This window comes from Bombus pascuorum, chromosome 1 (genome assembly GCF_905332965.1).
Source record: "Bombus pascuorum chromosome 1, iyBomPasc1.1, whole genome shotgun sequence".
Lineage (NCBI taxonomy): Eukaryota > Metazoa > Arthropoda > Insecta > Hymenoptera > Apidae > Bombus > Bombus pascuorum.
The window spans coordinates 14,101,115-14,126,202 of record NC_083488.1 but is presented as its reverse complement, the minus strand read 5'-3'; the positions used below and the strand labels follow the sequence as shown (position 1 = coordinate 14,126,202).

The window sequence follows — 25,088 nt, the reverse complement described above, 5'->3', positions numbered from 1 at the left end:
AAAAATTACGCACGTGAAATGAAATTCAAAATTAAAAGACAAATTTAGTAATTAATACGATACCATGGTAGGTTATATTAATTACAAATCTTTTCATATTTTATATTACTAAATGAATAGCATCTGCAATATAAATAAACGCATTCTACGCTATTTTAATTTTCGTCGGGTTAAGTTTATAAATTTGAATTTGAAAATAATATCGATTTTAATATCGATCTAACATCGAGTTATCGATCTATCTATATATGTACCATAATTGAACAGAACACGAATTGTGAATGTCATTGCGACGTCGCTGAAAAGATTGTATAGAATTACTTTATCGTATGTGTATTCGTTAAACGTAATTTCGCATCTAATCTTTAATTCAGTTTATATTTTCTGTACGTTTGACACTTGATATAAGTGACAGTTGCTGCACGTTCCGAATTTCCATGCAACGCAAAATGATTGAATGGTGGAACAGTGATGTTAATTTTTACCGAAATTCAAATTTCGTAATTAAAAAATCCGGTTACAGTAATAACAGAAGCATTGTAATTCTACGATACACGTAAGTAATTACTGTTCTAACTATCTTATGAATGTTATTCATACCGAATGAAAATTATTTTTAAGAAATTTATGAGTAAATATTATGTTGATACAGTGACATACGGCACGCCGCGAAGTCATCCGACAATATAATACAAAGAATAATAAATCATAAGCATAACACAGATGCGTATCTTGCGAACAAAGATATGTATCAAAGAAGATGAATTTTTGAAAAGACAGAAGATGACAGTTTTCCTAAGATATCTCCCATATTTATTCAATCAATATAGAACAGTTTTTATATAATCGATCATTTTCTACGAAAGAAAGCGATCGTTACCGTAACAAAAATAGCAGCGTGATTCGCCACGATGAAACATTATTCGAAAAAAAACTTGTATTACAAGCATAATCGAATTTTCTAGGATAATCACGTATACGTTGGTTCACAACATTTCGCAACGTTAAACATAAAATAGAAATCAAAACATCGAGATTGTTATCGATCAATCTTCGTAGTTACGTAACCACATAAAATTTCAAACTTTCTTATGATTTCACCGTTCACGAATCGCCGAGAATTACGAATACCGGCGTCATAGTAAATCGACCATATTGTTGATACCTTCCAAAGACTTGCATTGACACGTTCTTGTTTATCATTGTTCAGTTGGAGAAAAACTTGGGGTTTTGTGGGCTCCCCAGCTGGTAGTTACGATCCTGTCGGCGGTTCTCAGTGCACCGACGAAACTCATAGCGCACTACAGGACGTCAAGGGAATACGAGAAAGGTACGGCGATTTTGCGATATGATGACGATGATACGTACAGTCGTGAATACGCTGCATGAGAGTGATGCGTAACACACACCGAGAAGGAGGAAGAATCGTCGAGCAAGCTCGAGCATCTCCGTCGAGCCCCGCCCTGTATATATTTTTAACCGGATCCATCGAAAGTCTGGCCGGCGTGGCACACCGTTCGTTCGAGCAAGTGAGGTTTCTATTGACGTGCAGGAAGAAAGAAAAAAGTCAGAACGACGCAAACAAAAGACAGGATACATTTGAACGACGCAACAAGTGAAGAAAACTGCATCTCTTTCGTTCGATCTGCACGCTACTGGTGAGTAACATTTCTTTCGATCAGCTGATTATACAGATTACCGATGTATTCAAGGCATCATGATCTAAGCGTGCTCCCGTCTCGTGGAATCGATGCCGCGCAGCACCTTTGCGCATGAATCGAGCCCCTCACAGCGGACAACCCATTGGACGATTTTGATGAAATGGTTCAAATCGGTTAGGTGCACGTGCTTTGGCTCAAATATATACATACTCATCGTCAGTGACGTTTAGTTATTCAGTGTGACAAGGTAGCTAAACGGAATTATGCTTTTCACAAAGTTGACATAAACACTGTGGAAGATAAAATATACAGTAACTCATATAGTATTTGAGCACTAACAGAAACTTTTTATTTAATATACTATGTATGTTAGACAAAATATTCTTGACATACATAGATTCTATAAGATGTCTATAAGTGCAAGTATACGTATATAGTTTTTTATAACACTTATAATATATACAAAAAAATTTCCTATAGTAGGTATTCAAATACCTCCTTGAATCGCTATATACATAGCGAATAGATGGAAATTTTCAAATGAACCTCAATTAAATGTTTTAATTACTGAATGTTAGAGATTCGTGACCTTAGTAACTTCTTAAGGTATAATATCTTTTATGATCATCAGATACGCTCGTTTGTATGCGGATATCTAACGAAACTTCAATTAGCACATCACATAAGTACATCGTTGATTTCTTATTTAAGAATAGTGTTAAACAATACAAGCATTAATTAATCCCAATTAATTTATAGCAAATCCAAATTATGAGCAGGTATAACAGTTTCACAGTAAGATTAATCTGTACGATCAATTTCATAAAACGAAGTTCTCTCTCAATTATCGAAGTTAACTATCTATTATAGTCATCCTGCTTCATAACAGTAGTTTTAACCACGTAGGAAATAAGAATCATTTTCCAGTCGAACAAGGACAAGTCCGATAACATTGACGTTCTAGAGAATACAAAATCAGTGTGGTACATCCGACAGAGATATTCCAAAAAATCACGCGTGCATTCATTACGAAATAAATCATGTATTCGCTGAAACCGGCGAGATTGTTGCGAGAAACTTCGGTACTCCGATGTTGCCTCGTGCACGTGTGTGTTGTAAATCGCTAGGAAAATCGAAGGAGGGAAAGTCGATAAGGAATAGAATGGTATTGACCAATTTCGTGACAATAGAGAACGTTTCGACATTTATAAAAACGAAAGCGTCACGAAATCCGATAGACACACTTATCCTAGATCGATTTGCGTAATTTTGTTTACACGCGAGTGGAAGTCACGAGATGAAAGTTCTCAACTCGCGTTAGCTTCCACAGGGAGGTTTTGGACGAAATCTCTCTAATTCGTCGTATCGAGGTTTGCGAGAGCAGCGTGAACTGATTCGTTCAACGATAATGGAAATAAGGCTGACGTTAACGAATATGGAAATGGAAGTTTGTGAGGGTCAGTCAGATCTCTCTGTCTGTCTGTCTGTCTGTCTGTCTCTCTCCCTCTTTCTCTTGTCTGGCATCCTTGCAACCGGTTTAACTTCGATTTTCACTTCCGAGTGTCGTATACAAGTAAAAGCCGATATCGTTATCGGAACAATGGAAAAACCGAGGAGCAAGGTGAACAGAATTTCGACGGAACTTATCCACTGGGGGAAGAAAGTGTACGATAACGGTTTTACGCATGATTTCTATGTTCTACGTACGTAAATCTTTATGGAATTTCACGGAAATCACGATCTATTGGAACCGCGACTGAAGGTCTCGGTAGAAACGAACGTTCAACACGTTCAATTATACTAATTAGACATAACGCCGAGACGGGACTTTTTTGCATTGCATCGACCACTCGTTGAAACGATATGAAACACGCGAGAAAGTGTTACGTATACAGTGTGCAATCCGAAACGTGGCTCTGAGTACAAATAAAAGAATTCTTTGGATTTTTGTAAAATATAATTTTAAGGAGTATTATAATTTTATACGATAAAGTTCCACCGGTGAATCACGCGCGATCTATCGTGCGCGTGCTAGGTCGATCGTCTGTGTCGATTCTTTCAATATTCTCCTCGCGTATCTGCAGATATTTCTCCACAACGAGACCTTCGACATATTCCACGGACCACGGAATCGAAGACTGCGTAAAATTCTTCGTTCTTTTTCTCTGTCTTTCTCTGTCTTTCCCTGTCTTTTCCCTTAGACGGTTACGCTCCGTTCACCACAGAAACAAAGTAAATCCACGGGAATCCTTCGTTTGATCGAGTCGTGAATTAGGCAACTAGAAAGGCGGAATTAAGCGAGTCAAGTCGACATTTCGAGGCTATCGTTTCTTACTTGGATCACCCTTTCTTCGTTTATCTACTTTTAATTACGTAAAATTCTTCGAAAAGCACAAACTTTTAAGCGAATATAACGTTTGTAAAATTTCGGACATGGTAGAGAAATCATCTCGGTCGTATTTCGTCGAGCAATTGAATGGAAATCTCTAAAGCGCGTTTAGTACATTTTTGGAAAAAAACGGTTTTCAAGTTACACTGTTCCATAAATTTTAAACACCTAACGTGCTTCTTACGTCCTCCCTTCCGACGAAATAGCTATAACCTGTGTATACTAAAGCGATTGACAAAGGCTATAAAACTATATTGTTAATTGAATTTTCGTTAAAACGCCCTATAGATCCATATTCGAGGTTTCCATTCAATTGTTCAACGATGAATATCTAGACGTTCAATCACGTCTCACGATTGTAATTGCACTTGAATAAAGTTCGTTAGACGGGTGACGACGAAGTATTTGCACGGACGAACGATTATTTCAACGGTGCGTAATTCCCGTCGATGCCGAAACTTTCTCCCGCGGCATGGACTTCGGTAGCCCGCTCGATGAGAAATTCCTCTCCCTACCCCTGCGCGGACGACTTCTATGTAATCGAGACGGTCAAAGGAGAGTCATCCAATCGAATCTTTATTTTCCAACGTATGATTACGTTGCGTTGCGATGAAACAGAGGGAACTCGCTACACAATTCTGTACAGTTAACTCCCTACAGAATTATTTTCCGAACTTCTTTTTCTTTGGATAAACTTCCACTGATCCAATATAAGATTTCAGTTCTTCTTTCAGCTTAGAGAAGCATTGCGTAACTTCTTTTTCTCTTCTCGTTTCTCGCGTGCTCTCGTTTAAATGGTTCAGCAAATCTCCAGGGAAGTATAGGAACGATATGACAAAAAGGTGGGCCTCGTTGCGAAAAATAATGTAGGTCAGGTGACCTCGAGGCGCGATCCATCAGCTGGCTGAAAAACAGGACACAATGTCGAGCATACCGAATCGTGTTAATCACGATTCACAAACGGTACGAATCGCTCCATTAAAGCCGCCAGCCGGGAAAGAACATCGTGGGCACGTTTCTACCGTTGTGCAACGGACTATCAACACTCACGCTCGACTTTTGCGATGGTGATTCGTTGGTTCGTGTCCCGAAGTCGGTGAAACAGTAGGCCAAGGCTAAATTCTTTGTGTATCGGGTCCTCTGTTATCGGTCGATCGATAAAATCGAACCGAATACGGTACTTTGTCTCAAATGTTGCGCCGTGAGATCTACTTCTTTTACGAGCTACTGTACCATCTGACGCAGTGACACTGACGGAAGCGGTTGGATAATTTTCGTACCGTTCATAAACCACCGTCGTAAAACATCGTCCGACTTGATTAAATCTTCGAACTTAAAACGAATCGACCGTTAACCCCTGGAAATTATATTTAGAAACCCCTCTGTGCGTATTTCTACAGATAGAAAAGTACCGGTGTACTCGCGCATTAATTGCAGCAGCGCGCGCGTATTGCGATCAGCTGAGCATGAATGATCCAATGTTGCCGCTTACGTAAGATGGACGAATTAGGTCGTGTGCCATGTGGAAAATGCGAGAACTCCTCTTGAATTCTTCTTCGAGTGAGCAATTGCTCCGCGTGCGACAGCCATTCACTGCCCACTACCGCAACGAGATACCGCTCCACGTTCACCGATTTGTACAGGTGGTTTCATCGGTGTATATCGTGCCTTCTGTTCGTTCGTTCGTTCGTGTGAACAATCGTGTGTGTGAGGGAGGGAAATAGACTGCTCCGAAATTCGCAGTCGCGTATCCAAACCGATCTGTCTAAACAACTATCCGTGAAAATAATTAGTGAGTATCTGCTTTGAAAACTTAATAAATTATACAGTATGTCTTATAAAACACCAACGTCACATTTACCGTAGAAGAGTTTAGATGTCACTAGCGATCAATATTTGATGCCTCGTACATTTAGAAATAGACGTTGCATCGACAGTGAACACTTTGTAAAAATATTCATTGATCGGTCATTTTCCAGTTTATAGATATATAGCCTATTTAAAAAAATAGCGTATTTGCAATATACTATTATTCTGTTGAATGCCTAAAACAATTTTCTTATTAACACCTTGCGCAATGTTATTGAATGCAATTATACGTTCTTAGATGCAAAAAAACATGAAGTAGCACGCGATAGTAATAGAATGAATTTTAAGCATTGTGGTTAAACGTTTTCCTTTGAGATAAACTTCCGTTTTATTGCCTACCAACAATTCAAGTATATTGTAATTTGCTCGTTGTTTCGTAGAACGGGTCAGTTGTTAGGACTCTGCTAAAAGCAAAAGTAGCTGTTTCGTTCGTTTCACCAACTATTTGCAATCTCTTTCAATTAACAATGAGAAAGTTATGTAATCGACTATTATCGTGTAATAAATGCCAGATTGGAAAAGTTACTTTTATGATGCGCGTGACTGTCGACACGTTTTTATACTTCACTTTTGTTCGATGCTACTGAAGTAGCTCTTATTCTAACGAGAGGCCCGACCTTCGTTCGATCGACCAAATTTCATTGAATTTATTACTAAATTTTATATGAGCCATCGTCGCTTAATCAAATTTTCTATACATGAAAACCAAAATTGTTGTATTCACTCTACTCATCTGTTTCTTCATATATTCTGTACAGATACGTTATAGCAGTAAAATAAGAAAAAAAATTGAAAGGTATTTGTTTCCAATTCGTAAATTGTGCACGTACTTTGAAACTTAGACGAGATTGAGATTTAAAATTGTTGACCAATAGCCGATGATTCTTCGATCGGTAAAAACTACCCATCATGAAGGAAGGTTACAGGAGAGTTCAAAGAAACGTGCTCGTTTGTATATATGTATAGCCATAACGACCGCCGCGGTCTGTTTTGAATTTGAATATCGTTTAACTCTAAGGACACTCGTGGAAGAGATGTTAACGATATTCTTGATCGTGACGCAGTGCGTAGGGATTCGGTGCCTCGAGGATTCCTCGTGATCTTGAACTTAATACAGTCGACCAGCTTTGCTTCGGTTTTATGCAAATGCAAAGTTTGTAAAGTCGAATGGCTCCACTCTGTCGCAATGTTTGCTTGAAAATACGCTGCTCCAAGATCCCGGAGGCAATCAGCCAGCCAACCAGTCACCTTCTAAGCTTCACATTTTAAGCAGTTCCTCTTCCTCTTCAACGAATTATGGTCGGTCATTTATTGACGATTTTGAACTTCACAAAGAATGCAAGGTCTCTCGTTCGTCGATCTATACCGTTCAATAAAATCGATCGTAAAACACTCGTGGGCCGTCTGAACCACCGATCTCTACTCGTCCAAATATTTTCAAAAATACATATACATGGAAAGTGACGTAATTAGCAATGAAATTGCATCACCGACCAAAAACGTGTTGCTTCGTTGCGAAAGACCGTGATACCTACTTACTCGCTGGATTTGGCGATCAGACAAAATCGCACGACACCGACCGCTCTTCCTCGATAATCAGGTCTCTTCTACGAGAATCGTGACGCGACGAGACGCGACGAGACGCAACGAGACGCGACGTCTTCGCGGAAAGGACAACCGTGCACTCTCGTCTATACGGTAATTGGCAAGCCAGCCACGCAATGTCGTACCGAGAAAATGTATCTTTAGATCGGTAGTGCTGTTCTTTAGAGTGCTGTTCGAAATCGAGCGCGAGTTTTTGAAAATTACCATTCACGTTCCCGCACGAACCCAAGTTTTGCCGACACCTGAATTTCGTCATACGCAATTACGTGCGTGGGAAGAGTAGATACAATAAATTCAGTAATCTTTTAGGGAGAATTGCGCGAGAAAAAGAGATCAACTTTATTCATATGTCAGATTCGTTTTTACCTTGAGTCACTGTTAGTTTAGAAGATATAATAAGATATAATAAGCCAGAGGCTTCGCCGAAATACGAAGAGAATCCAAAATAGGAGGTGGAATCATCTTGTGACGTTACAATTTGGTAGAAAATACTGTCTTCTCTTGTTTGATCGTTTTTCTGCGTCGCTGAATAAGATATGTCTATCGTCATCGATATACGAACCACAGGTCAAATTATTTACGTTTTTCACACGTCTATGGTTATTTTGAAAATGATATTTTTTACATGAGTAATTATATTATTCGAAGAAAAGCAGTGGCTTGTAACTGCATGAGTCGCAAAATTGCGAGTCCGTGGAAAGTGCATGTACAAATCGTTACGTTTTTACTTTCTATATGCGAAAGGATGCGAGAATACTGTTGATAGAAATTGAAGGCGAAACTCTTTGCCAACCATTGTTCTAGTTAGGAATTATAGGCTCGGAAGGTAGAGAGAGGTGACAGGTTCTTATAAATACAATGGAAGAGATAAATAGAAACCATATTTTAAGAAATATTAAGAAAACCAACTTGACATAATGCATTCTTCTTCACGGAAATCGGAGATTTAATAAAAATTGGAAATCATATTTATAAATAATCATTTGCATTACCATTTTGCAATATTAAGGCACGAATAATTTATAAACAAGTTAAGTCGTGGTATGTATTGAAACAACAAGAGTCACGTAACTTGGTAATAATAATACATTTTATTGAATATAGAATGTGATTCGAGTAAATTTGCAAATGTCAAAGTTTTGAAGAGAGGGAAGCATCCTAAACAAACAGAACATATTCCGTAAATTTCCGCAGCAGGAATCCGACTAGGTACGAGAAACGAATCGAATAAAAACATGTTGAAAATTCAAAGTAGTGGACTTTGCCTCGAAGCAGGCAAAAGGCAAATTTGTCAAACCGCCAAAGTTTTCAATTCGAATTCTAATTGAGTTGTTAAGGAAATGTTCACGAATGGAATTTACCTAGCGATCAATTTTTAATAGACACGGGCGAAAGATAAATGAACTATTTGTATTTCGTGCAAGTTCAACAAAGATCGTACACACGTTTTAAGTCTTTAAACCAACTGTTTTTATTACGTATTCGCGAACAAATCCTTTGTCACATGATGTCAGTCACGTCGGCTAAACGAACGAAACCTTCATCTGACTTCTTGACCATCGACCAAAAGAGCTCCGAAGGATTTAAACTTATATCGCAAGATTCATTGTAATTACATTCTTCCATTATGATATCCGTTATTTTTCTGATCTTTTCCACTAAATAAGTCAAATTTATTGATAATTTTCTTGTATTTATGAAATTAGAAGCTTGTTTACAAGCAAGCAAGATACGATCATTAAATTTTTTATGGAAATATAATGATAATGAATTATTTATCAGTCTATTGCATGATTTATTGAAATAGAACGTTGAAGAAAAAGAATACGTATTTACGTATCTACACTTTTAGCAAGTCATACTTAGTATTTCACAGAAACAATTCGCGTCATTAATAAAATTTAAATTTTTAGACTTTACTACCTCATACATACGTAGTTGTTATTTCCTATACATTTTTTAATTATACGATTGAGTTTAAAATTATCATAAAAGATGGAATTATGTATAATAATTCAGTAAAATAAATAAAAAGATATAAGTAGAAGACAAAGTAAAAGAAAAACATTTACATAGATCAGGAGTGAATCAGAAAACACGGTTTTTGCGGTTCACTAAGGATTAAAATATATTCTCCGAAATCAAAATATGTTTCAGAAATTTTATAGTCATGCTATCTCGAGAAATAGTCTCTTAAGAAGTAGTAGCAACTTTGTAAAACTGAAAATTGCCCACATATGTAATACTTTCCGGCGAAACGCAGAAAGTGCAAGTACTACCATTAACCAGTTAACTGCGTTTGACGATTATACACGTCAAACAAAAACTTTATTTCGGTACGTTTGACGTGTATACTCGTCGCTTGTATTTGTTTACGCACTGCACGACCTAACTAACGACCTAAGAGATTTCTAAAATTAAATTCTGCTGTTAACTGGATAAAAAAATCTCTATTAACCTTTAAAAAACTCTATTAAACAAAGAACCCTGAGAAAAAACCTAACGCCGATTTAACAATTTAGCATTCTGTATAACAATGAGAAGAAAACATCAGCGACCGATGTCCATGTTTAGTGAATTTTTACAACGTAGCGAGAATGATAATGACAAGGTATCATCAGAGGGAGATAATACTATAATAGCGATAAAATAATAGCGATAACGAACGCAGTGCAATACGTAATAAAATATATAGATACGCGTATTTTATAAATATATTCATATTTCTTAACACACTCTTTATATATATTATAAGCTAGGCAATCACAGGCAATATTACAACTAAATCTAAAGGACCTATAATGTGCATTTAGGTTTGGGTCACAGAGACCGAAAGTTGACCTGTCTTGTAACGATTTTTCACATGCCCTCCGAAGGTTAATCATATTACTGAGAATAATTATATTACTTTGTAATATAAATGTTTGGGTATTATTCGCAGAAACAATTATCTTTAGCGTCAAAGTAAGGAAAAGGATTGACGTAAAACTTTAACAGACCGGCATAACCTGCTTCATAAATCGTCCTTTTTTGTTGAATTCTAATTAACTGTGTAATTCATTATATAAATTTATTCATTCTGTGTAGACAATTTATAGCTGTGATAATTTGTTATAATTATTCTCAATATATAAATCGTTTAGATCTTATATAATACGTGATGGTTTAGCTTGAAGTAAATTTTTTATTTAGGGATGTTTCAATCCTGCATTAGATGATTTACGTTTTATAAAATATAAGCATAAATCCTCTTATCTCCAGAAACAGTAGCCGCGTATAAAAGCTACGAATGAAATAAGTAGGAAGTAAATCGTAGAAAACATTTCAGAAATAAGCGAAGAGGAAGACTCGCAGGTGGAATAATTAGTAGAGACGAAAGAAAAGTAGAAGGATCGCGAAGGGCGGCAAGAGACGCGCGACGAATGTTGTCCATGAAGGCGACCGATCTCGCGTCAAGCGTCGAAGGATCGAAAAAGGTAGAAGGGATGCGATACCAATATGGCGGCTCGGTTAAAAGCAATCCACCAGCGTAACCACTGTCAGTCCGCAACTTGGCACGGCGGCAGCGTGTTCATTCGTACGAATATTATCGGTGTCGCATAAGCGCGAGTTTCAACTCCGACCCTTTTTTCCTCTTGTTTCTTTAGCTTTTTATTTTCTTTTCTTTTCTTTTCTTTTCTTTTCTTTTCTTTTCTTTTCTTTCCTTTTATTTTCTATTCTTTTATTTTATTTCTTTCTTTCCTTTTTTTAAATTTTCGTTTTGTTTCATTCAATTTGATTTACCCTATTGTTTGATACGATTTCGTAAAGTCACGAGGAGAGAAAGGGGGAGTCAAGCGAAAACATCGTGTCTCCGTAGCCGATTTATAAAATCGTGGCGATTCGTCGTCGGTCCACCGTGCCTGACAACTGGTCTTCGTTCGTTCATCGAGCAGTTCGTGCAAATCCGAGAAAAACTTGGCACAAGACGAAGGTTCATGAAGGGACAAAAATTCGTCGAAGAATTTCTCAATCAACAGTGACACGAGAGAGAAGAAGAGAGTGTGTGTTCGATTGTTCAGAAAGAGACGATTACGTGAGATAACTGCTGTCTTCGGCCGATCGTCCGGTAAGTGAGCTGAAAGTAACGCTGCCACGCTCGCTTCCAATAGAAGCGCAACCACTACGTGCGGTTGTTTTTCCTTCTGACATGACGTAACGAATTGACGCCGTCCCACGGAAACGACTTCGTACACCCGCCTCTCTTTCGGTTCGCTCACCGAAACGATAATTCACCGATTGTTCATTTATTTTTACGCCTCGCGGTTTCTATCGTACCACAACGACTCGACCAAAAATTACGCGCGTCTTTCTTTCTCTCTCTTTCTCTCCCTCTCTCCCTCCCTCTTTCTATTCACTCTTTGATTACTCGTATGCGTTACAGGTGGTGCAATTTTAATCGTCGCTAATAAAAATGAAAAGGTCAAGCTCATCGCTGCTATACGTTTCTGGGCCAGTGTCTTATCTCGCAATTACTCGGTAGCAAATAACGCGCGATTACTTCAAGCAATATGAGTGAACCAAGTGATACGAACCTTATCACTGCACGATATCGTGCTTAGATATAATTGCTCCGAAAAAGATATGCACACGCGTAGACAAAGTTGTTTCTTATTGAGTACACGCGCGCGCAATATATATTACCTACATATATCTTGAAACTGCCAACACGGCGCTTCGTGTGTTTATCTCGTAGGAATTCGTAGCGCGGCATAAAACTGCTCCCGATAAATATAATAGTGATATTTTCTCCTGTCACTGAACCAACCGATCAACTCGTAACAGTACTCTCCTCGGCGTAAACCCTAAGACAGTTCCCTCTGTTGACGTTGTCTTTACGGTCTTCCTCTCACACGCTGTTTTGTCCCATGAATCACGAACCACGTGAGCAGTCGATTTGGCTTCGATTCACGTTCTACTCCATCGCATCGCGCTTCTTTAAGGCGTGTACTTAGGTACTTAGATTTGCCTGCTAGGTGGTCTTCGTCGTCGTACAAACTTCCATTGTTGGTTTCGAACTTGAAAAATTGCGATTCGATTCGATCTTTTTTCGATTCGAACTCTGCTATTCACCTCGTCCCTTGACATTTGCATTCCTTTAGATACCTTTCACTGTCATATTTTGTGATACCTTAGTTACAAAAAGCGTGGTATACACAAAAGGTAGTAATATTTGGATATATTGAATACTAAAACCAAACATTTCATCGCTATCTATATTTTAATAATATTCATGTAATAGGATTTTCATTTTGGATCGCACAGATCCGTTAAGTTGCTTAAAAATTGTCAAATTTTGATTTTAAATGATTAAATCGGTAAACGTTGACTCTCGTGCCACGTTGATCGTACGTATATACTTTAAGTGTCATTATCTTTAAATTCATATTATTCAATGTCTGAAACAACAACAACAATAACGATCCCTTCAGACGTTTAATGTCTTCTACGATAATTTCATTAGATTCGCAGAGACCAAGTTAGACATTACGCGAAATACAAGAGATGAATTAAAAATAATTTATTTAGTTACGTGCATAACATATTATTATCAAAGCAATTAGAAATAAAGTAGATATCGACTCAGTTGTCCACAAAATGTTAGTTTTCATGACACAAGGCTTTTATTCTTGCTGTATCATTTTTTAATTATCATTTTATACATGCACATTTCAAACACATATACCGAAAATCGATTACTTTGTTTTATTACCAGGATCGCCTCTGGTCTCTCCAGTATTTACTCGTCCAATATTTATGCAGGTTGGAAAACACGAAATTTGGAACAAGAAATAGCAAGAAAGTTGATTCCCAAATTACTAATTACGATATACGTATCTATAGATGTTCTAATTTTCGTAAAACTTAATATCGTCACTATTCATTGTCCCGTGCGAATTTTAATGTTTCCTTTGCGTTGGGCGACCCATTAACTTTTAAACGAAGGATAATTTTTTATATTCCTCCGATTCCCTGCACGATTCGAAACGCATATTAATCGTGACCAATCGTTGCTTAGGGAGATCCACAACCGGAAGAAGCGAATCTTGAATCTGTCTAATTGCCAATTCGAATCTCGAAATGCGGCGTCCTTGCATGATTGGCAGACTTCCTGAAAAATTGAACGAATATTCAGAAACGTTTAAGCTTCTCCATCATCAACGTAATCGCCTAAATTATTCATTCATTAAAATTGCAAAAACGTACTCTTAATTCTTTTGTTTCAATTCTTCCCCCTTTTTATATACTTGCGTGTATACGTAAATGTATACGTAATTAAAAATATGGATGTTTGATAATGCGAATGTTTGGAAATTTGAATACTTAAAAATTGAAATATATGCTTTTCAATATTGGTGAATAACAATAGGTACTGGTATAATTTAGAATGTCTATTTCAATTCTATTTAGATATCTATATATTTGATTGTGATATACGGAACTATTCATAATTATTGCTAATGATACAAATATAATAGTATATTTAAGTATACAGTATTTAAGTATTTATTGTAATATTTACATATTTACTACTTAATTAGGCTCAAATGTATTAAAATTTGTATCATGCAAAGTACTATAAAAATATGTCTATAATATGTATATATATGTCTATAAAAATTTGTTGTTATAAAACTGAAATGTAAAAGCCGACAAAAGGATGCTTCGTTGGACGGGTATACTCTAATAATATATTTTATAATATACTTATTTGGAACAATTATATATATAATACTATATTAATTACTAAATTGATATATATATAATAATATATATTATATATATAACAATATATTTTATTGGAACAGTAGAGAATTGGAACACCGTCTTCTTGATTGTATTATTAATTGGAAATTATATTTCTCTTAAATTTCAATTATTCAATGCCCATAGACTTTTGTAGTCGTTCGAATAATCATGAACAGTAATGTATGTTCATGATGAAATATGGCCCAAAATTACTTGTTCATGAATAACTATTATGTGGGGATTTTCTTTTTTATAACGGTATTAATATTCCTTTCGTAATCCTTTAAGTATTAGTGAAAATAATAAATAAGAAAGAAGAATTTTTAATTAAGGAACATCTTGTTCGCTGACATAATTACAAAAAGTAAGGTAGAATATTTCCAATATTAGTAACTATTACCTGTATTTATATAATTCATATTACCTATATTTTAGATAGAATTTTAAATACAATGAAGAACAAAGTGCATCCTCTTTGGTCGATTATATAAGCTTGAAATTATGTTTCCATAAAATCGAACTGCAATCGTATTCATGTTGCTGTATTTAGTTGCATTTCATAATTTTTCATAAGTGCGCTTCGGTTCACATACTTGAGAGAAACAATTTGGGTCAATAACACTACTAATCACTTACGCACTTTTATGATATGTTAGTTAACGATATATGTTTCTCTGACAAACATCGTGCGTGAAACGATTCCTTGCTCAAATAGCACCAAAGAACGACTTGAACGTCTGACCTCTACCTTTAGGAGCCTTGGATACACGCGAGACGGAAGTTTCTGGCCGCCGTAGTTCGCGATGAATTCGAAGTGGTTGGTTAAAACCTAATGTCACATGTTTACATACTGATCAAAATAAATGCGTATTGCTCAACAAAATGTTATTAAAATAACATCACGAGCATCGTAAATAGACTTTAGATTTTTTTACGCGTTTATTTTCAGGATGTTCCTTATTGATAAAAAATGTTGAACACGTAGATATCGTTAAGAGAGTAACGTGACTTATCTTTGAGTGGCTCGAATCGTTTTAATCGACATTAATGTTGTGTATATGTCTGTAATATAAAAGTATTGGGTGGAGTACCATTGGAATTCCTTGGATCTTACGAACTGGTGAAATACAAGGCAATTCGTTTTGGATATTATGGAGGCTTAGCGACCAAAAACTTACGCATAACTAGTGTTCGATTACCGAAATTTATCACAGATCGATGATTTCTCACATAGCTCTGGATACGCGGTGATTTGAACGCGCTCTGGCAATCACGCGGCAACATATCTACTTGGTTACATATTACGTGAGAGGACGTTGCGACACCCGGCAAATTTTCTGAAAGAAACCGAAACGAGTTTTGCTTTCTCTCTGTACTTTTTAAACTTCTCACTAGATTGTTGGCTACTTTTATATTCCACTGCAGGTCGGAAAAATCCAATCAGTAAGTTATTATAATTGTAACATTCCTCGATACTGACGAAACATTCTTGAATTTAGAATTCCTTTGAATGAAGAAAATCTTTACACGCTTGCTGTAATTTGATCTTTTAACAGAATTACATATATAGCTTTCTATTCGGTAATCCGATGAATAAACTGCAGATGTTTGTGCACTCGTAGAAAATTTAAAAGTGAAGAACTATAAAGTACATAATATACAAAAATATATAAACGAGGTATAGTACCTGATAAATGAAACAAAAGTTTTACGCTTTTATCTATCTTCATATAAATACGAATCCGCAGTCTAGTGATGAACCAAAACTGTTATACAATTTAAATTATCGGCTTATCTCACACGGTAAAGAAAACAGTTTACAAATGGAATATTGTAATTGCATAGCACAACTGCCACGTGGTTAATACGAATTATCAATCCACGAGAAGGCGGTGCTCTCAAATAGTTAAATCTCCCGCGCAACATAGAGTCTTCTTAATTTCGTACAACTGGCAATTGTGCGCGTATTTTTCATGATTATCGAACTATGTCAAGAAAAGACTTTAATACGATCGTTACGTAAGTGGATACTATCGGGTTGCTTCTTCTTTCTAACCAATATACCGTCGTGAAGTACTATTAAATCATCATAGCTCTCGACAGGTTGCAGCTTCATGCAGCTATGTACTTTCCCCGCGCTTCTTATTATAGAGAACTTGTTCGTCCTATCTAGCTTTGATTTTGGAGGAAAAAAGGTTAATCGGTGTGTAATAATCTTGCCCGATGAAATTTCAGAAATGGACGAGGGAAGCGATTCGCAGGAACAAACGTGACTTCTTGAACATGCTTTGTGCATGTGGCAAAAACATGCTTGAGGTATACGTTATTTACTATTTGCTTGTTTGTTTTTCTTAATTGTTTCTTCATAATTTGTTCTTCCTTTAAAACATTGGAATTCCAAAGAATTTTCTGGAAATTTTTGCATTTCGCTCACCAAAGAGCCTCTGCCTTGACGTGTTTTAATTGGGAATGTTTTCGTATCTAGAAAATTCATAAAGACAACAAACGATCGTGGAAAACAGAACTGTGTAAAAACAGTTGCATATATTCGATTAGTTGGCATAATAAACGTTGATGTTATATTTATGGAAATAACAATCAAGATTACGTAAAATAACATTGAAGCAAATACTGTACTGATTGTCGAACATGTTCAACTTTTTTTTTGTCCCGAATCTCCTTGCGAGCTGTTGTTACTTGCTAACTATTGAGATCTGTCACATCATCGGGTTGGATGACACAGCAACGATTTACCACATTGAGGTTTTCATGTTGCATGATGCAACATGGACTTGCGTAATTATTTTAATGTGACATTTTTTTTTTTTTCGTTAATCGTATTTCGACGCAGTTTAGCATTCTTAAACTAAAAGTCACAAAAATGTTATGTAATTAATTCGAACGTGCCTGCGAGGCAGCGCATGTGATTTTTCCTTGATATCGTTAATATTGCAACAGCAATTGTCATTCAGGAAAAATATTATCATCACGAAGGATACGATAACGTTATTTTTCACAGAAATCAAATTTAAGAAAGACATAGTGACGTCACTGTTCAAAAAAGATATAACGAAGAACCGGTTAAAATGTTAAATGTTTCATCCTAAATTTCACGCTAAAAGTGTCTTTCAAATTACCCAGTCGAATATTTTTCGGTCGTTTCGTAGAAAAAAAAACTAGCGTGACTGGATCAACTTCTCCCAAATTGTTCCTTTCAAAGTAAGGAAAAAGCTAGTTTAGAGTAATTTAATTGTTAATCGCTCGAAGATATCTCGTAGAAAATCGAGGAATCTGACCTTGTCTGTGTTTCACGTCGTCCCTGACGACTTATCTCCTAGTTTTTTTACTCCACGCGTTAACTTATTAAGGATTAAAGTTGAACTAACGCCACATTTCGTTTGTAATTCCTTTTCAGTCAATTACAGTCAGTTTACATTATCCGCAAGTGAATTGATATTATTGAATTCTTTTGAATTAACATTGCAACTAATCAAGAAAAGAATCATAAGAATTCCTTCCATCCAGATATTAAATTTATTAGATTTGCAGAAATGGAAATATTTTATATCGATTTTGGTCGAGAAGAAACTAACAGTTTTCGTATCATAAAAATTCTTTTTGTTACCGATTCCCTTCCGATTTGTGTAATAGGTTTGTTTAATATATTGAAAATCTATTACTCTAATATATTTGATTTGATAAAACGGTAACGATATTTCATTTATGTTTTATAATAATGTTGTATTTCCACAGCGTTTACACATTATTTTTTTGTGTAGTGTTTAATGTATTAACGCGTGCATTCTTTCGTCGTATATCTAATCGTGAACGTAAGCCCTCGCACGTTGCGCGCAATAAAGCTGCTGTTGTATGTTCCCTTACGTTCGGTATATCCGGTCGAGCAACCTCTACAATCCGTCCGAGCCTTTTACAAACACCAATCAATACGTTCGCTAATGGTACTTGGAATTAATGTGCGAATACTTGCGACCAGATCTCTACCACTTGTAATGAACACTAATAATTTGTTTCGCAATAAAAGTGACGGATAAAACTGGACAAGATATACAGGTATTTCTTAATACTCGACCAGGTTCACAGTTCATTCAGTGAGCGATAGTCAATGACGATAATAGATACATCCAACATAGACATAGTCAACGTCGCAATTTCAATGATGTATGTTGCGCGAAATAAATAGTTTAATTTGACGAATGCTACGATACACATATAGTAGATGAAAACGATACGCTGAAGTCGTAAAATCAGACAGTGTTTGGAGTTTATAACTTTCGATGGTCGCAACAATTAATATCTGTCTAAAAGATCTTCGTTTAGGTCCATACGATGTCAATTGTGAATCAGTTCTTCCTTTATAATATATCTACAAAAAATTGTCTCGTTGTAAAAAGAACGGTTATAATTCGTTTCTAATTTACATATATTCTTAAAGCATCACTGATTATAATGCATTGTTGAATTGCTATTAATTGTGGAAATTTATTTAAAATCATTCGGTGAACCTACAAAGATACCTTCGTCGAAAATTGTAAATTTTATCCATTGACCGGTCGTTTGACCTCGTTATATTACTTGCATTTATTATACATCGGTAGATGATCGTTTCAAGTCTGAATTCGTGGCGCGAAACAAAGATCAGAGGCAATTGCCAATGACTCGAGTCGTTCCCCTTTCTTTCCGCGTACGATAAAATTACGTATCTAATTAACGTCGTGAATACAGAAACTATCGTGACCTCGACATGGTCTCGTTCGACGATTTCACGTATCGCGATTTTGTTACGTGTACGCATTTCCAAAGTCATGCCAATCGAGGAGTGGAATAAATACACATACTCGACGTAAGTGCTTGTGGTTATTTCGTGAATTTGAATTGAATGGGCCATTAAAACATTTTTAAAAATCCGTACATCTCCGACCGTTTATCGACATGTCTAATTAGACATACGTGAAAAAGCGCGAAATATTAAGCGATGACGACTGAAAAATTGTAAGTACCGGCCTTGTTAACGAAGCAGTTTTCCGTGTGTGTGGAAACTTTCTTCTTTGTAGCTTCTATTACGATTTGCAATTAGTCAAACTGGTAGGGATTTTGCAACATACAGACCAGGTCATCTCGCTCCTGGACTTAGCATAATAAGAGGGAGAAGTGAATGTTGGCGGTTCTAGTACCTTCCAGAACATGAAATTAAAATTTGCCCGATCAAAGGAGCTGTCCTTCTATTCACGAAATATTTCTAACTCTAAGATTTCACTTGGAAAGTAAGAATATAGTAGGACAAATAGTTTACGTAATTGGAGTTCATATTGATTCTCTCCACCACCTATTATTTCTTGTCCATATAAATGGATAGAAGTTTACGTTCAGATAAATGGATTCAGTTAGCACTTCAATTAATTGGACACTAAAAGTTCGTTCCAGTAAACGAAATTCGTACAAACAGAGTTTCACTGTAATAAAATTCCATCGTTCATCGCAGTCCTATCATTTACGTATACAATCAAAATTAGAGGATTAACTTGTCAGTGACGGAATCTTTACAAATACTAATAATACTTGACATACAATAGCGTATGTTTAATTAACAAAGATCCTTGAAGTGTCAGAGCCACCGGAAGCGGGACGGTCGAGGTCGCGACGAGACGATGCGAAGATGGAAGATCCGTGCACGAATGAGCGGTTCGAAACGCTAAAAGATGTATGATTCAATCAACAGAGAGTACTCGTGCGATACTACAATCAGCTGAAAAGCATGTCGTACACTTCTATTCGCGAATACGTGGCCGCAATTTCTCGTGAGTGTCAACAACGAGGCATGTCTGGTTATTCCTTTCTCTCGTTGCCCTCCTCTCTGCCTCTCTCCCGCCCCGCCCCTCTCTCTTTCTCTACCAGTGAAGTTTTGCTCTCTGTCTCTTCACTTAATGCTCCCCAAAACAGCTACATGTTCTCCTTTTCTCCTCCCACTGATAGTTTTCTTACATCTCTTTTCATTTCGTTGCTCGAACGCGCAACAATTCGCGTATTACTTAAGATCACCGGCCGGTTGCGTCGCTCCATAATAGTTAAACCTGCAGTTTCGTACCGGCGCGACGCGGCTACAAGCCACGCGCCTTCGACTTTCCCGCCGTATGCCGTTTCACCGACTGTTCTGTCATATATCACCGCGACATAATCGAATACAAGTCTATACGGAGTGCCTCGGAAATGATCGTGTAATCGACGCAAAGGAACTGATTCTACATGAAAAAATAAATCGAAACCGTAGAATAAAATTTGTTCTTATGGCACTTCATTCTCGGGAAAACCGAGTTTGAAAATTGGTCAAGCATACTTAAACGACTAATGCCGGCCTGACTGAAGTGAATAATCGACAAAAGGTTATTCTACGCGCGAAAATAAATCTAAACTGTACATTAACATTTGTACGGAAATCCCTTCATTTCTGAGCAAATCTTATTTGAAAATTGATGAAGTGACGGCTGTTCACTCACTTGTAGTAAATATTTTGTAATTTCCGCGTACATTTTCCAATCGGTTTCAAATTTGACCAATACAATCATAACAGTCTTGTCTCGTGTTAATGAAATTTCAAAATATTTATGTGACACGTATAATTTATTCATATAAATTTTCTGTGGTTGCAAATACTCGATTGAAAAATAAAACAATTATCTTATGTTCCTATCTTTTCTTTTATTCTGTTTCTTCGTTCGTTTACGATACGTTCCTCGTGACTTCTGTTCGATCTATACGATGCTACACGGTTTGTAGCGAATGATATGATACTACGACAAGATTAACGAGACAGAGCAACCCTACGTTCAATCTGCGCTGCAGTTTCCCGTTGCAAAACATCGATACTCGAAATTATTATCCATGTTGATGGAATTCCGTTTGTCCTAAATATAGGCTTGTCACGAGACATACAAATTAACGCCTGACGCGGTCACTTTCACGTGACATGTTAGAAATAACTGTGAAATCTCGCGGCCCCGAATGAATTGTCCTGAAACCGACGTAAACCTAAATATGAAGCAAGTTGGATCTTTCTCGCCGTTTTTATTTTTCCAAATCAGAGAAACGAATTGCAGAAATCTTCAATTTCATTGTTCCAACAATCAACCGTACTTCAATCGAAGTTGAATCATGATGAACTGGAAAATATTGTTAAGACTATGATCGCAGTGAATGCTTGTCCCGAAGCACTATCGTTCTGACGAATCAAACATCTGAAAACCGAAATGAACGCTTATAAGAGTTTATACGCGTATTTGACTGCTCTAACGTATTCGTTAGACTAAACGAACAAAAATATACGAGGAGATCATTTGATGTAAATGGTTTTCGAACAATTTGTTCGTAAAGTCATTTACGCCAAAAACCGAAAACCTACGTACATATCTATTCGTAAAAAATAGACCATTAAAGTATATAGAATATTAAATAGTTATTTCCACCTCACTCGATCTCGTGACAACGATATCTGATGAAAAAGTTATAATTATATATGCATTCTTTAATCGCGAAACAGAAAAAGAATGTTTACGCATTAATTCTATTAAAGTGAAGTAAGAACGAGCATTTACTCGCTTGATTTTAAATCTAAACGCATCTATAGAACGATATAGTTGGTTAAAAAAGGTATCTACTATGGTAGCCTAAAACCTCAGACATAGTAACCGAAGAAAAACGAAACATCGACGAAATTTCGATCTTGCTCCAATCGGCATCGCGAATCGCAACGCGTATCGAGGATAGACATGCACGCGAAACCACTTTCACGATCGCTCTACCACGGATTGGATATGTTCCAGTACTGGTTCAGAGACCTCGAACTATTCCAAAGTCTGCCCTCTCGAATTAACGTTTCGCGAATTTTGACGATCCACGCGGTCAAATGCGTTGACCGAATTTCAAGCATCGCAGATACAAGCGTTAGAAACCGGTTAGACCGGAGTCCTGTTAAACAAACTGAAACATCTGTCTTGCGTTTCATAGCCGTCACAGTGGTAGAATCTAATTTAATTGAGGCCAGACCTTTCCATTGCAACACACCTTGATCGCTCGTAAGATAGTTTAAAGCACGATAAATAATCCTTGTATATACTTGACTTAAAGAATCACAATGTGTAATGTTTTCGTTTCGACCGCAAGCTTGATTAAAATTTCCGTCGAAAATTTATTTTCTATATACGTAGCACGCTCGATCTGCCGTTAAATTGTGTATTACTGCTGCGCGGTTAGTTCCATATTATTAACTCGCGGTATTGTATAACGCCAATTACAGATTTCTTGCACAACGATGTTGTAATTTCGCGTATTTGCTAAGGACCATCTTTCGTTTCGTTAAACTCCCAATAAATGGCAGTATATTTAGATATATAGGGGGGGGGGGGAGCAAATAGATCCGCTGGCTGCGGTTTCAATCAAATAAGAATGTAACGTGCAATCATCATCGCACAATCTTTTATGAACTCTCCTACTATCGCGGCAATGAAATCTTACGTATTTCAAAAGCTTTTATATTCATTCTTATCTTATACTATAAACAACGCATTGAAAATTGATCGACTGATTGAGTCTCGGATAAAGATTCAAATCAATCGTGATTCATAAAAAAAGTTAGCTCGCCAATGTATATTATATATAGACGTTAAATTATTAGTGGTTACACGTTTGATATTTAACATTATTTACTCTCGTCACGAAATAATGAAAAATAGATTAATAAAGTTAGAAATCGTAAATCAATAATATGCGAAATAAATTAAATAAATTAATATTAATAAGCTTATAATTAATTTTATTTATTATGTAAAATTTGTTGCATATATGCACGATTTATATCATTACTACCAATTGCTACAATTATTTACACATTTTTTACGTTTATTGGCCTTACCTCCTTTTTTCTTTTATATAACTACTATTCTATTTTTGTTATCGATAATAATATTACTAAACTTATGTTTGTATATATTTACAACGTTTATATATTTAGAGGAAATTTGAAAATGTTAAGCATTATATACTTGAGTCTATAATTGAGTCTATAATTACGTCTCATGTCTATTACAGAGACACATAAAATATCTAAAATAAAGTAGGCGCTATATAATATTTAACGAGTGAAACTCTGTCTGAGTTCCATTTCGTCAATTCTATTCACAAAGATATGAATTTTCATTTCCGCAAAGATATTGTTTACAATATCACTCTCTTCATCGAAGATTTATCGAGGTAATATGAGTATTTCAGATGCGACATAAACAGTGTTGTCGCTGTGCATTATCGCTTTCAATCCAACAAGTCTTTGTTGTACCAACCGAACGCTAGGATTAAAGATTAAACGCTATACGCCAGCATAATCGCTTGACAGCTTCGGTTTCCGTCGAATACTGTGACTCACGCGTACGTACAACCGATCGCAATGTATTCGTCACTTTAGCATCATAATCTTATACACAACATAATTACCAACAATTCGTATCATGAATTACTCGCTGGTACAAATATAGATTATGTCATTGTGCGATACGAACTATGATGTCATAATAAGCGTAAAACCTTCCACGAAACGGGTTTCCACGAATTATGCTACTTTTTTGGCAAACTATATTCGAACATGAAAGTTAGCTTGTCGCGAAATTATACATCAAGTCTAACTTCCTGTGAAATTTTTACGATAAAAATTATCTGAAATACCAAATATACGTCAAAGATATCTCGACATGCACTATATATGTTAAAGATATTTCTTTGGTGTTTTATTGTTGTGTTTGATACATAAAACACGATTCTCGAAGGAGAAGACAAGTTATTTGTCGCCATGTTGGCTCTCATTCGAATTACAAATAGGTCGTATTTTACGTAACATTATGATATACGGTGAATCTCTAAGGTCTTCTGTCTTCTTCCTGTTCAATGATCGTAGCTATCATAGCTGCAGGTAACATTCTGACGAGATATAGAACACAGAATTTAGAATCTCATTTCTGGCCGACAATAATCCACTTGAATAATTAAGATCCTCGTTATTGCTAACAGCGAGCTATTGTATCGATTTCATGTGGAACAATGTAGCATTCTATTGCAAGCTTTTTCAAGCTTTTATAACAGCAATGGGTATCTTGCGTAACATGATAATGTAGTAAAGAAATAGAGGTTGCAGGTATTACAAACAGTTCAGAAGTCGGTAACAAGTGAAAAATAAGAAATAAAAGGTTGATAAAAGAGTTCTTACTGATAAAGAGTTCCAATTATCGATTCTTCAATTTGTATTCCAACGTCGGAAATATCTTCGCAAGACTTATTACAAGAATTTTGTTCACACCTTGATACTGCACATCGCGAAGTTCTTCTTTCAGAAATAAACGAGATTGTGTTCCTCTCGGTTTATTTGGTCGATGGCGTCGCGTATACGTTACGATTTCATAGACCTCCCCACTTTTTATTTATCTGCAGTTCCCAACCTTGACGCGACCCAACACCTTCCAGCAATTAACAGTCTAGTACGATGGGTCACGTGTGATTGTGCAATTACTTCGTAATGGTGTCACAATGTCTATGTCGTATCGATCAGTTGTACAACGTGATTCCACGATACTGTCGAAAAGACTGACCTGTAAATATCATCTCGCAAGTTTCTTGATTCCTATCTACAATACTTCAATATGTATGGCGAATCGAACGTTTGTGCGATTTATATTTCCGCAAAGCAAATCGCTCGTACCGCTCACCGTAGACGAAATAAA

General features: G+C 36.3%; 1 protein-coding gene and 2 long non-coding RNA genes across 10 annotated transcripts in view; 1 reads left to right on the top strand and 2 right to left on the bottom strand.

Annotated features, from left to right (window-relative positions):
- Positions 1 to 280: 280 nt before the first annotated feature.
- LOC132905607 (elongation of very long chain fatty acids protein AAEL008004-like) overlaps positions 281 to 25,088 on the top strand; it is a 39,629-nt gene continuing 14,821 nt past the window's right edge. For 2 of the 8 annotated variants that reach the window (XM_060957139.1, XM_060957148.1), the window contains exon 1: positions 11,108 to 11,632. The gene's annotated coding sequence lies outside the window, so the exon portion shown is untranslated. The other 6 variants (XM_060957111.1, XM_060957130.1, XM_060957120.1 and 3 more) reach the window with 6 other exon arrangements.
- On the bottom strand, positions 4,600 to 7,552 carry LOC132905771 (uncharacterized). Its single transcript, XR_009657857.1, has 2 exons — positions 7,459 to 7,552; positions 4,600 to 7,279 (listed from the first exon to the last, which is right to left on the bottom strand). It is a non-coding gene; the product is annotated as an uncharacterized LOC132905771 (long non-coding RNA).
- LOC132905784 (uncharacterized) lies at positions 12,767 to 24,998 on the bottom strand. Its single transcript, XR_009657861.1, has 3 exons — positions 24,578 to 24,998; positions 13,277 to 13,675; positions 12,767 to 12,962 (listed from the first exon to the last, which is right to left on the bottom strand). It is a non-coding gene; the product is annotated as an uncharacterized LOC132905784 (long non-coding RNA).